The sequence below is a fragment of the Castor canadensis genome, chromosome 6, assembly GCF_047511655.1.
Source record: "Castor canadensis chromosome 6, mCasCan1.hap1v2, whole genome shotgun sequence".
In the NCBI taxonomy this organism is placed as follows: domain Eukaryota; kingdom Metazoa; phylum Chordata; class Mammalia; order Rodentia; family Castoridae; genus Castor; species Castor canadensis.
This window is the reverse complement of record NC_133391.1, coordinates 83,929,418-83,936,845: the sequence shown is the minus strand read 5'-3', so window position 1 is coordinate 83,936,845 and position 7,428 is coordinate 83,929,418. Positions and strand designations below refer to the sequence as shown.

Sequence of the window (7,428 nt, the reverse complement as noted above, 5' to 3'; positions counted from 1 at the left end):
CATACACTAATATGTAAATAGAACATATTTATTAGAAAGGTTGAGCATATTAGACTACTAAATTTCTGAAAAGAAACCAGCATTTTCGTCTTTAAAAACAACCAAGACACACAGAAACAAAAGATCTACTCAGGGGCTTGCAGGGTTTGGATATCGCAGCTGAGGCAAAGTGAGGTGAGATTCTTATTAAGTATCTGCCATACTTCAAGATTTCAGAAGAGATGTGAAAGAGTATATTACAACTTTAAGACAAGGCTGTAGGCAAGTGGACTGGATAGACTGATTTTAAGACACAGGTGACCTGTTGAGAAAAGTGACCCAAAAATAGTAGAAACCTGCTCATCTGTTTTAAGAGTGGGATAATGTCACAAGTTTTAAACACTTATTCCTTTGATACCCCAACACACTTCATCAATTTTACATATTTGGATGCTGAGGTAGATACTGAAAATATAGATTCATGGTTTGACAAGAAGGCCAATTTAGAGAATAACTTTCCTAGGAAGAATGGGCTAAGAGAGTTTTTCCAAAGCAAAACTTCTTTGGGTGGCAAAATGTCACAAGTTTCAAACACTTATTCCTTTGATGCCCCGACGCAGTTCATCAATTTTACATCTTTGGATGCTGAGGTAGATACTGAAAATATAGATTCATGGTTTGATAAGAAGGCCAATTTAGAGAATAACTTCCCTGGGAAGAATGTGCTAGAAGAGATTTTTCAAAGCAAAACCTCCTTGAATAATGCTAAACTTCAGGAAGATAGTATCACACCTCTGAGATCAGCTAGTAATACTTACTACAAAGAGGAAGAAAAAGAAAAAGAAAGTCTAATAGAACATTCTATTCCATCAAATGCTTGTTCTTTCCTGGAAGCTGAGGGAACCATATCAATAAATACTCCAGCCCAGCCTCAAGGAAGATCAATTAGACTCACTACTCAGAAGGATTTGGAACAGAAAGAAAAACATCATGCTCAAATGAAAGCAAAGAGATGTGCCACTCCTGAAATGATCAGTGAAATTCCGCCTTCCAAAAAAATGAAGGTAAAGAAGCCACCGGAAGAGGAACAATACAGTGTTCAGTATATTTCCAACAAGAATGAATTTTCCCCAGAGAAAACCAAGGGTAGACATAATAGGCCTTGTGTGCCACCGGTAAGGCAGAAGATTTTGAAAATTACTGAGGAGCAAGAGTTGGAGAAGAGAACAAAAATGCAGCAGAAGGTGGTGGAGAGGTGGAAAATGAATGAAGAATCTAAGAAACTTGCTCTTGAGGGAGCAGGGCAGCTTGTAAAGAAATCAGTTAGCCAGGTAACCAAACCTGTTGACTTCTACTTCTGCACAGATAAGCGAATCAAACAACATCCTAAGAACCAGGAAGAGTATAAGGAAGTGAACTTTATATTTGAACTGCGAAAATATCCTCCATTTCCTGCCCGAGTGACTAAAGGATGTACCATTATGAAGCCTTTCAACCTGTCCCAAGGAAAGAAGAAAACATTTGATGAAGCAGCTTCTACATATGTGCCTCTGGCACAGCAGGTTGAAGCCTACCATAAAGGAAAGCTTGACCGATACCATTTGAGAAGCAAGTAGGAAGACATTAGTCTGTTACCCTCTAAATCTGTGACCAAGATGTCCAGAGACCCACAGATTCCTGTGCTGCAAACTGAACAGCTAGCAAAACCTAACTGGCAAAAGTGCAGTGGAACACGAGGCTAAGGAGGTTGGGAAAATGCAGCAATACAAATTCAAAGCATGGGAACTTGATCCTAGAATTCTCGAAGGTGTGCCCATGTTACTCAAGAAACCTTGTATGAAACCACCTACTCAGCCTGTTGGTTTTGACTTGGAAATTGAGAAAAAGGCAAATCCAAGAAAGAAGTACCAGGCTGTGGATGTGAAGTTAAGTGACCAGCCTCTGCTGTGCCAGTGTCACCTAAGTTCTCTACTGGATTCCACTGCTAGGCCCCAACTGTGAACTGCAGCAACTACTTGGCAACAGAAACTGATCGTTACACCACACCAGGCATGGAGAGATCTAGTTTCTCCAAACTGTACTACCCATGCCTTACAGAGCATACCTGAGAGCTGTGGATACCCATTTTTGCTGAAAATTGTTTCCCTGCATCTTTGAGGCTAAAAATGCAACTCAACTTATCTATGCCTCAGACTCCTTGTAGTTTTATCCTTTAAACCTTAGTTGACTCTTAGTATTTTCCTTAACTCTGAGTAGAATTTCAAGTTTATGTGTCAGCACAATGCAATTTCTATATCTCCTCGTCCACTCCCTTTTTATATATATGTGTGTCTGTTTTATTTAATAAATAAAGATGATGAAACCTCAAAAGAAAAGATTTACTCAATAAAGTTTGCTGACTTCAAAAAAAAAAAAAAAAAAAGGATGGCAAAAAGATGACATATAGGAAGAGGGAAACCTATAGTTTCTTTTTATTTCAGTTATTCTTATCAGTGAGCCAAAGGTAGTGTGTATTTGTAGAAAGTACACATTATCATAAAGTTAAATGAAAATATGTAAGGTAGTTTTGTGCAGTGTTTATACAGTTTTGGTAAAAATGAAACACCTATGAATGTACTAGATATGAGTTAGATGATTTTCTCTTTGCATTTCAAAAAATGAAATTGAGCCTGGCATGGTGGCACATGCTTATAATCCTAGATTCTCAGGAAGCTGAGATGGGAGGATTCCAAGTTTGAGTCCAACCTGGGCAATTTTATAAGATCCTGTCTCAAAACAAACCAAAACAACAACAACAAAAAATAAATTGTACAATATAAAGGTGAATGGCAAAATCTATGGTAATAATTAAAAGTTTCAAAGTTTTGTTATTTAGCATGACATCAAATAGCAACTTCAAACATCATGACAAGTAAAGAAACAGACTATAGAAGAAAAAAATGCTTATAGTATCATTAGTGGCACTACCCTGGGTGTTGAATGAGGGGCCCTATAATTTCATTTTGTCTTGAAAATTATGTAATTGGCCCTGGATCCATGATTGAACAATTATGATGACTTTGGAGTCTTTGGGTAGAGCCCTAGTTGTCACTGGTAGTTTTCTGGACATCTGTTATGAGAAGATGTTCTAGGTTCCTCTTGAATATTTCAATCCCAGACTTGAATTCATGTATTTTTCCAAGGAGTCTTAGATCCTTTTCATTGAAATTGGCATTTTGTGACCACAATCTGGAAACTAAAGCTTCTGATTCCTGTCATTTGTGTTATGAATTGGATGTTTGTGTCTCTCTGAAATTCATGTGTTGAAATCCTAACCCTCAATATGATTGTGTTAGAAGTAGGAATTGGGGGAGGTAATTAAGTAATGAAGATGTGGCCTGCATAAATACGGTTAGTGACTTTGGAAGAAATGCAAGACAGATGATTTCTTTCTTGGCCATATGAGGATGAAAGAGAAGATTGCCCTCACAAAGCACCATTCTGCTGCCTTGATCTTAGACTTCCCAGATCCCAGAACTGTGAGAAATAAATTTCCCTTGTTAAGCTACCCAGTCTGTGTCATTCTGTTATAGCAGTTTGAACAAAGAGAGTTTGGTTATTATCTAATATCCTTTCAATAGAAAGTACTAGAAAATGTGATTCTTTTTCTTTTTCTTCTTATTGAAGTTGAACATATAGATAAACAGACATGAAATATAAACATAAGTGCCTGAGAAACGTTCATCATCCTTCAGACCAGGACTATTCTGTAGAATCCCTTCTTACTCACTTCCAGTTGCCTACCCCCACCAAAGGCATTATGCTAATTAACACCAGATATTTTTACCTATCTTTGGACTATAAAGAAATGGAATTATACATTATATTGTTTTTGTGTCTTGATGCTTTTGTTCAATACTGTGTGTGCAATACAAACTGCAAGCATGTATTGTAGTTAAGTTTATTCATTCTCATTGCTACTTAGTGTTTTATTCTATGACAACATCAAATGTCTACCTATTTTACAACTGATGGATGTTTAGATTGTTTCCAGGTTTTGTTTGTTACAGCGGTGCTGCAAAAAATGTATTGTATGTGTCACTTAGTGAATGTATATACAAATTCTGTGGGGTATGTACTCAAGTGTGCAGTTGTTGGGTATATTGACATTCAGGTGTAATGGATACTGCCAGACTAACTTCTGAAGTGATTAGAATACGTATGTATGTTCCTACATATGAGAAGAAAAGTTACTTCATATATTTGCTAGTAATAGGTACAAGTTTGTCAGTACTTCATCCATTTTAGATATTTTAATGGTTTTATAGAGATATCACATTATGATTAATAATTTACACTTCCCTGTTTATCAACAAAAGGGTATCAATAAAAGGTTATATGTTTGTTATACATTTTGATAGCCTCTTTTGTGAAGTGCTTGGTCAAATTTTTGTGTCTATACCTGCTATTGAATGTTTGTTCCCTATAAACCTTATGTTGAAACTGATTGACATTGTGACCATATTGAAAAGTCAGATGCATGGGAGATGACTGGGTCATAGGGCTGTGTGCTAGTGGGTGGATTGGCACCATTTTAATCTCTTACGTTTTGGTTCTTCTGCTTTTGATCATGCTATGATGCATCAACAAGGTCCTTGCCAGGTGCCAGCACTTTGATGTTGGAGTTTTCAGCCTCTAGAACTGTGAGTGAATAAATTTCTGTTCATTATAAATTAATTAATTTGCTGCATTCTGTTATAGCAACACAAAACAGACTAAAATAGTATCTATGTATGCTCTCTTTGTGATTTGTGAAATTTTTGTATATTCTTGATATTAATCCTTTATTTTTTAATTCTGTGGATTGTCTTCATTTCCTTAATGACATATTTTGGTAAATAGAAATGTTTGTTATAGCATTTTCAAATTTACCATTTTTCTGTCTAGCATTAATGCCTTTTTTGTCCTATTTTAAGAAATCTTTGATGATTCAATGGTTGTAATATATACTCTATTTTCTTTAAAATGCTGTACTTATTTTCCACATTTAAATCTGCAACTCCTCTGAAATTATTGTTTGATATGGTTGGAGTTAGGATTCCAGATGCACACGTTAGTGTGCATTAAATGACTCAACACGATTTTTGAAAGGTAAGTCTATCTTCCTGCTAATCTCATCTTCAAAGCTAGGTGAGTGTACGTGTTGACTTCTTACTGACTCTTTCCTATCCCATTGGTCTCTATGCTTTTGGATCCCCATAGCTGTCTTTGCTGTGCTTATCATCTTCAAGGTCGTGTTGGTGTTGCAGGTGCTTTGTATTTTATATATATTTGAAAATATACTTATGAAATATAGAAGTTTAGAAGTCTGCTAATTTATACAACTTTCTGTAATTTTGCTTGGGAATGCACAGAGTCAGTATGGTCAATTACCATACTGATTCTTACAAACCACATGCATGAGCAGTCTCTCCATTTACTTAGGCTTTGATGCAGTGTTACTCAATAGACTTTAGTGTAGCTGTCTTTTGTATTTTTATTAGATATAATCCTAGGTATTAGATACAGTTTAGTACCACTGTAAGTAGTATTGTCTGTGAAGTTTCATTTTTACTTGTACACTGTTACAGTATTTTTAAGTCCAATGATAAAGCAGTGCTTAAGATTTGCTTGAAACATTTTCACCAAATTGATTAGTAAGGCAATGAGCCAAAATGGACACAGCAATTCATTATACACAGCACAACTTGTCTGTATAAGTTTCTCTTACTCCCCACATTTTCCGGAGGCATGCAGAGAGAGCCCAAGAAGAGGTTGTCCACACAGGTCTACCACAGTCGAGAGTCAGAAGCTTCTCATCTTATAAAAGGCTGCTACACACCTGGGCACTTCTTCTTAGTAAAGAAGCAGGATTTTTTTTTTTAATGCAGGAATGTAAACAAATGACTCCAGAAAGATAAGACTTTAAATCTCTCTGGAATCTTATTTCTTGCTTCCTAGCTTTGCTATTTGAAATAGGCTCCTTGTTTAGAAAGCTGGTGCTGTACAGAAACCTGAACATATTAATGGAGAATTTTCTTCCATCCTATAGAAATTAACTTTTGGAGATCTAATTGCTGGTTAATTTTTAGTTAATTAATTAATGGGATTTTCTATATATGCAATCATGTCTTCTGTTAATAATGACAGTTTCATTTTCTATTTCTGATCTTTAAACCTTTGATTTTATCTTCTTGTCTCAGTGCATTTCTTGGAACTTCCAATCAATGTTGCATAGAAATGGCAATTGTGAGACTCCTGGCTTATTTCCCACTTCAGGGAGAACGTGTTCATTCCACATTATGTTAGACTTTTATAGATAACCAATATCAGACCAACGAAGTTCTCTTTTTTGCTGAGAAAATTTTAAAGATAAAAACAGGTATGGAATTTTCATCAAGTGCTTTTCTTAACTTGATTGAAATATGGTAAATTATACTGACCCATTTTTGAATACTAAATGACTTTACCTATGTGGAATAAACTCCATTTAGTTGTGATGTCTGATTTTAAATATGGGGCATTTTTGATTTTGCTATATAGCTCAGGTTGGCCTTCAGATTTTCCTGCCTCTTCCTTCTGAATGCTGGGATTATGGGAGTGTGCCAACACACCCAGCTTTTTACATGGAATTTTTTCATCTAAGCTCATTAGAGAAGAGAATATGGCCTATAGTGTCCTTGTAGATAGAAGGTCAAAATGTTGATTTTTTTTTCTTTTTTTTTTATTCATATGTGCATACAATGTCTGGGTCATTTCTCCCCCCATTCTCCACTCCCTCCCTTACTCCCCCTGCTTCCTCCCTCTCCCCTCCACCCCTTCGATACTTGGCAGAAACTATTCTGCCCTTATCTCTAATTTTGTTGAAGAGAGAGTATCACCAATAATAGGAAGAAACAAGGGTTTTTGCTGGTTGAGATAAGGATAGTTATACAGGGAGTTAACTCTCATTGATTTCCTTGCATGTGTGTTACCTTCTAGGTTAATTCTTCTTGATCTAACCTTTTCTCTAGTTCTTGGTCCCCTTCTCCTATTGGCCTCAGTTGCTTTACAGTATCTGTTTTAGTTTCTCTGCTTTGAGGGCAACAAATGTTATCCAGTTTTTTGGATGTCTTTCCTGTCCTTATACCTCCCTTGTATGCTCTCCCTTTATCATGTGATCAAAGTCCAATCCACTTGTTGTGTTTGCCCTTGATCTAATGTCCGCATATGAGGGAGAACATATGATTTTTGGTCTTTTGGGCCAGGCTAACCTCACTCAGAATGATGTTCTCCAATTCCATCCATTTACCAGGGAATGATAACATTTCGTTCTTCTTCATGGCTGCATAAAATTCCATTGTGTATAAATACCACATTTTCTTAATCCATTCGTCAGTAGTGGGGCATCTTGGCTGTTTCTATAACTTGGCTATTGTGAATAGTGCTGCA

At 36.3% G+C, this 7,428-nt stretch overlaps 1 pseudogene; it reads left to right on the top strand.

The window, feature by feature from the left end:
• The first annotated feature begins 554 nt into the window (after positions 1-554).
• On the top strand, positions 555-1,980 carry LOC141424299 (targeting protein for Xklp2 pseudogene; annotated as a pseudogene).
• The last annotated feature ends 5,448 nt before the right edge of the window (positions 1,981-7,428 follow it).